The sequence below is a fragment of the Mastigoproctus giganteus genome, chromosome 7, assembly GCF_048544385.1.
Source record: "Mastigoproctus giganteus isolate SK-2022 chromosome 7, ASM4854438v1, whole genome shotgun sequence".
Lineage (NCBI taxonomy): Eukaryota > Metazoa > Arthropoda > Arachnida > Uropygi > Thelyphonidae > Mastigoproctus > Mastigoproctus giganteus.
This window is the reverse complement of record NC_143581.1, coordinates 165535910-165541909: the sequence shown is the minus strand read 5'-3', so window position 1 is coordinate 165541909 and position 6000 is coordinate 165535910. Positions and strand designations below refer to the sequence as shown.

The following is a 6000-nucleotide window of genomic DNA, read 5'->3' as shown; positions in this document are numbered from 1 at the left end:
ATGTTGCATTTGGTTCTATATTTATTTATAGCAGTTGTGTTGGTTGTCACATTAACTTAATTAGGCAATCCATCATTCAAAAAGGGTTAAGAATGTATTATTGTGACAACCAGACCTGCAAGAGTGTTTCTATTGCAAAAGAGGAATTAAAGAAGCAAAATAAAGAAAGGAAAATCGAATCACGTTTGTGGAATATGGAGTGCGATGTAGTTTTCTTTCCTTACATTTCGTGTCCGTAGATTCTTATAAATCTAAAGAAAGTAAACTGCGAGAGTTTATGAAAAAGTCCCCAGGCAATCTATGTGTAAGTCACTTTATGTTGCGAAATCAATTCGATATATTTCAGAAGAAGAATTCAAAATAATATGTTTACCTCCATATGTAAGCATCGAGTTCTTTTAGCTTGCTTTCTTCACATAATATGCAGGCATCAGCGTCCGAAACAAGCGTTCCGAGAAGGTGTTTAGTGCCAGATGACAGCTGCAGACTCGAATAAGCATGATTTAAGCTACAGTTTTAAGGTGCGAAGATAGTAGAACTATTTATTATCTTCTGCAGGGAGAGGGGAAACGGATGTAAAATGCACAAAGCACAAATGACTCATGGGTACTGGCACTCATCCGAGAACCTCTGTTATTTTTATGTGGCGGCTAGACAAATTCAAATATGTTACCCTAAGAAGCATTACTGCAGCACGAAAATCTCAGAATTAATGCTTGCTGTCCTAAAATCATATTGAATTTAGGATAGCAAGCATCAGAAACAGGATAACTTGAATCAATGCTTGGAATCCTAAAATCGTATTGTTTAATCATTCAAAAATGTTAACATAATTACGCAATGACAGTTAACAATGTAAGCAGGATTTCTGTCGATTACCAGTTAACAATGTTAGTAAAGTTATATTGTTAATTACCAGTTAACAATGTTGATTGTTAGCAGTTATATTGTTGATTACCAGTTAATGTTGATTGTTAGCAGTTATATTGTTGATTACCCGTTAACAATTTTGATTGTTAGCAAAGTTATATTGTTGATTACCAGTTAACAATGTTCATTGTTAGTAAAGTTATATCGTTGATTACCAGTTAATGTTGATTGTTAGCAGTTATATTGTTAATTACCAGTTAACAATTTTGATTGTTAGCAAAGTTATATTGTTGATTACCAGTTAACAATGTTCATTGTTAGTAAAGTTATATCATTGATTGTTAGTAAAGTTATATCGTTGATTACTAGTTAATAGTGTTATATTGTTGATTACCAGTTAACAATGTTGGTAAAGTTATACTGTTGATTACCAATACATAATATAAACAGAATCTGCATGTGCTAATTGGCATGTGAATTTGTTTAATGAGTTGAAAAAATATCAATTAAACACTCGCATTTATGTTAATTTATTAATATTTAAAGAAAAAAACAAATAAAACAACAGCAAATATGAAATATAAATATTTCTTTAAAAATCCAGCGATCTCAATTGAACACATAATTATTACAATAATATTCAAACATTTGATAAATAGATATGCACAGCAATAATTGTGCAGGACGGTGCATGTCACAATATATAACATATTCAAAGAAACGCTAACAAACACAACAAATGTTTCGTTAAAAACTCCGGGCAGGCATGAAGGCAAGCTCCAAATATTAGATGATCAGGCACGTACACGTCGGCTTCCAGATGTGATGAAGTCATGTCTGGCGGACAATCTCTCCCCACAGACTAATGAAGACACCGGTGGTAAATTGTAACATTTTCTTTACTTGTGACCTGAAAAGATTCTTCGCAGAAAACAGTGAAAATAATGATTTTCGTTTATAAATGGCAAATATTTTTTTAATAATAAACAATTACATTGTAATACTAATTGAATAAAATTGGTTAAAATTAAATATTCAAGGAGGTGCTAAGTTCTAAATGAGACATATCAGGAGTATTATACACCAGTCTACAATAATAATACCGCTTAAAAGAAAATTCCTCACTTTTCGATTAAGAACTTGGCAAACTAATTTCAAAATATTTTTGTTTATTTTTAAAACAGCCAATACACTAAATAAATAAAAATACAACCACAGAATCTTCAAAAGATTAATTTGAATATAATAAAGATTAACTAAATAAATTTGTGTAATTAAAATTTTATGCGCTACCTTCTAAATAATCAACAAACGCACCATAACGACAATTCCAGTCATTTCTCCTGATCAGCTCGTTCGTTTTCACGGCTCTGCTGTTTTCCCAGCAGCCCTAATGATGAGTGAAGCTCCCCAACAGTCTTCCAGTTAGCTGCACCATTTACTAGTCCGCTGTTCACCGTCTGACGCTTAACAACACCATACGTTTACCCCAAGGACGATGACAGCACGATGAATACTGTTGGCACGAGCTCCCACTCTTACTCATTACAGTGCAGGAGGAACGTTGACCACAACATACCCTCACTATATGCGATTAATTTTTTTAAGTCAGATAACACAGTCACCAATCGCATTTGTTAGATTAATTTCGTATTCGTTCATTACTATTCGAGTTTTCACGAGAATTTTGAATTTCACTGATTTGTTATTATTACTATTATTTCAACAATAAACATTAATTGATTTGAAAAACAGTCGGTACTAAATTCGTTATGCGTTTCTAACTTGGAGTTCAAAATCTTCTCGGAACTTATAAACTGTAGCTGTTGTGGAGGCAGAATGGATGGGAATACTCCCTCATAGATCTTTAGGCTTTACAAGCTTATCTTCCTCGTTTAAGGTTCAAACGGGCCTTAAAAAAAACGATCCGGTCCCCCCCTCCCTTTTCTACCCACAAGGGCGCACTCACTGCCTAATAAAAATGATCGAATCGTCAAATGGACTGTTATAAAACCAAATACAAGCCTGCGCCATTTCATCCCAGCTGGTTCAGCAGACACTATCTTTCTAATCAAGAAAAAATATAACAAAAAAACTGTACTTTTTATAGAATTCCGAAAAAAAATTGGAACCCCAGAAGTAGATTAAAAATCGAATTCTCGAAAAGTAATTAAGTCGCTCGTGGAAATGCTCTATACCCGCTACAGTGGCCTTCTCTTCAACCCAACCTCTTTAATGATTGTATCCTGAAATCATAATGAGGATATTAAAACACTAGGACAAATCAATAATCCTAAAATCATGATATACGAAATTACAAAATCCAACGTCTCAATTCATCAGACTAATCTCTTCCACACAGTATTTATAGTAACTTTCGTTGCATTGGCAACATCTTAATTCAATCGCTCTTATTTATTTAATTATGAAAAGCATCATTAATCAAGTTCATATTACTGTGAATCACCTTTGAAAAACACAACTCCCCAGTGGCAACAAGGGAAAGAAGCCCTTATGACTATTTGAACAGCAAAAAATAATTATATACATATAAATAAAAAAATCTGTCATATTAGGACCACCCGGGAATTACCTCATCTACCCAGTTTGATAAAGAAACCGAGAACGAACCCAAATCCTCTATCTAATGGTTCCATTAAAGGCAGCCAATGGAAAGCTGATGGCCATTACAGTGTAGAGTCTCAAACAGATGTCTTAGTAAGGGGAACATAATTTCACAGAGATAAAAACAGTATCTGCAAAGAATCAGAGTACTCTGAGCGACATTGAAAACTTTAGCACCGCTGTATTCAATATATTTTAATGCCGTGTGAAGCGCGTTGTAGAATTAACTTTTCCAGTACATTCAACATTATCAATCACGAATATCTCTTGCACACGCTAGCTGAGTTCCTCCTGTATTTGTACGAATATTCTACAAAGATCAACCAGCTACCTTGAGAAAATACATTAAATTGTGGTTGCCATTACCTATGCGTTTTGAGATTGGATGTCACATGCACCAGGACTCCATTGTCCACTTAGCCATTTCACTCGCTTTGCTTAGAACTGTTTGTTCTTCTTTCTTTCTGTCCACCTTTTATTTAATTCGATTCATTATGAATTTGGTGGAAATATTTTTCCCAGAAATGACTAAAAAGTTAATTCATGCTTTATTTTGTAGTTTTAGTTCCAGACAGATATTTTTAGAAAATGTTTTTGCGTTTAATATATAAGGAATTTTATTTTTAGTATTTCAGATGATAACCCTAAGTTTAGGTGGTTTACTGTAAGATTTTACACTTTATCTTATCGTATAATTTATATACAAGTTATTCCATGAATGTTTATTTAAGCAGAGCTGAGTGAAATTGATGAAGGTGAACTGGGTTGTTTAGATCTGCGCCTATATCTTTGGGAAACGCTCAACTGAAGTTAATATGAGTCCAGAGTTCCCTGTTATAGTTTTAAGGATCCGGATGGTTACAACCGAGATGGTAGTGTAAATTAATTGGCTCTCAACGATGGACAGGAACTTTTTTGTTGTATTTCAAATTCATTGCAAAATTACACTTCACAGATAGTTCCAAGTTTTTCTTCTCGAAGGGCCGGACGGGCCAGAAATCATGAAATGCTTTCTTTTCAATTATGAATTATGCTTAGCCTGAAACATAATTCACTTGAATATACTTCTCCTATAGTAAAACCAGTTACTAAAATTTTATAATAATCTAATGTGATTAATGTTCAAAAGATTGCCATTGGATCCAATACGCAACAAAAGTCTTTTCTTCACATTTCAGCAACTTGAGTAGAACTGAATAATTTGCAGATCCACCCACTACTGGTTCCTGAGGATTAAGGAGTAAAACCACCCATTCTCGTCTTATATAACTTTTACGAACTTCATATATTTATCCTTTCCCCCATTATTACAATAAAAATTTAAAGTGTTCTGAAACAAAAACAAACATTAGTTTTTCAGAGCGGAGGAGAAGATTAAGCATTTCTAAAGGTGTCTCAGGGTCATTATGATCAAACACTCGCATAAAATTACATCTGATCAGGATGACGATGAGTACATCCATACTTATCTCCTCTAAACATGGTGATATACGAATTTCAATTGCCAATGACTGAAGCGGTATTAGCATCATCGAATTAACTTACTTTTCCTGAGTTCAGACATCGTTTTAATCCGAAGCCACAAAAACGAAATGTGCGTGAAGTGGGAAGAGAGAAGAAATTTTGCATCCTCTTAAAAAGGCACTTCCTAACCAAGAAACAAATTTAAGAATACTATTAATAATTATAAACATTCAAAAAAAAATCAATAGGCTAAAATTTCTATATGTCAATTTTTAAACTGCTTATATTGTGCTGGATTATTTTCAGAAAAAAGACTAAATTTGTCACATATACAAAAAATAACAGGGAAAGTAAAAATGTACATACTAATCATAAATACATCGCAGTTGTAGAGTTTTTAGAAGCATCTTTGGTCGATTTTCTGTTTTCGGGATAAAAGAACATGGTGCCCTCTCGTAAAACCAACTAATTCATCCGTCTTGTGAAAGAACCCATAAAAATTCCTCACACCATCGATGGGACACGAATTGAGGTCTTTTCCACCCGGTGTGGAGAGGACGGTGATTCTTCCAACTGTGCTACTACGAGGGCCATAAATATGTACAACAGCTTAGAAAAAACACAATTTAAGTGTTATTTTAGTATTCAAAAACAAAAATATGCACCTATAACAGACAGTCTAAGTTCAATGTACTTGTTAACAACCCATCAAAACTGAATTTTCCCATCACTGATTTACAAGCCGACCTCCTTCCTGACACAGAAATTCCTTCACAGCGAGAGAGTTCGATTCACACTCAATGCATTATAAATATATTTCCATTTAAAGAGATATTTAAAATATTCTAATAAACGTGGGACAAATGCGCTGAAGGAATCTTCCACTACTGCTCATCTGGATATTGGCTTCGTTTGTGTCTTCTAACAAATGAACTTTAAAAATTAAAACGAAATACTGCTGACATTTTAAGATGAACCAACAGAGGGAATTGCCCGAAATCCACAAAATTTCAATACGAAACTTGGTGGATTTTATATAAT

At 33.7% G+C, this 6000-nt stretch overlaps 1 protein-coding gene across 1 annotated transcript in view; it reads right to left on the bottom strand.

Moving 5' to 3' along the window:
* Positions 1-1555: 1555 nt before the first annotated feature.
* The window catches only part of LOC150083314 (zwei Ig domain protein zig-8-like), a 151858-nt gene continuing 147413 nt past the window's right edge, over positions 1556-6000 (bottom strand). The window contains exons 6-7 of the mRNA XM_090377970.1: positions 5041-5143; positions 1556-1791 (exon numbers count right to left, since the gene is read on the bottom strand). The gene's annotated coding sequence lies outside the window, so the exon portion shown is untranslated. The remainder of the gene's footprint in view (positions 1792-5040; positions 5144-6000) is intronic.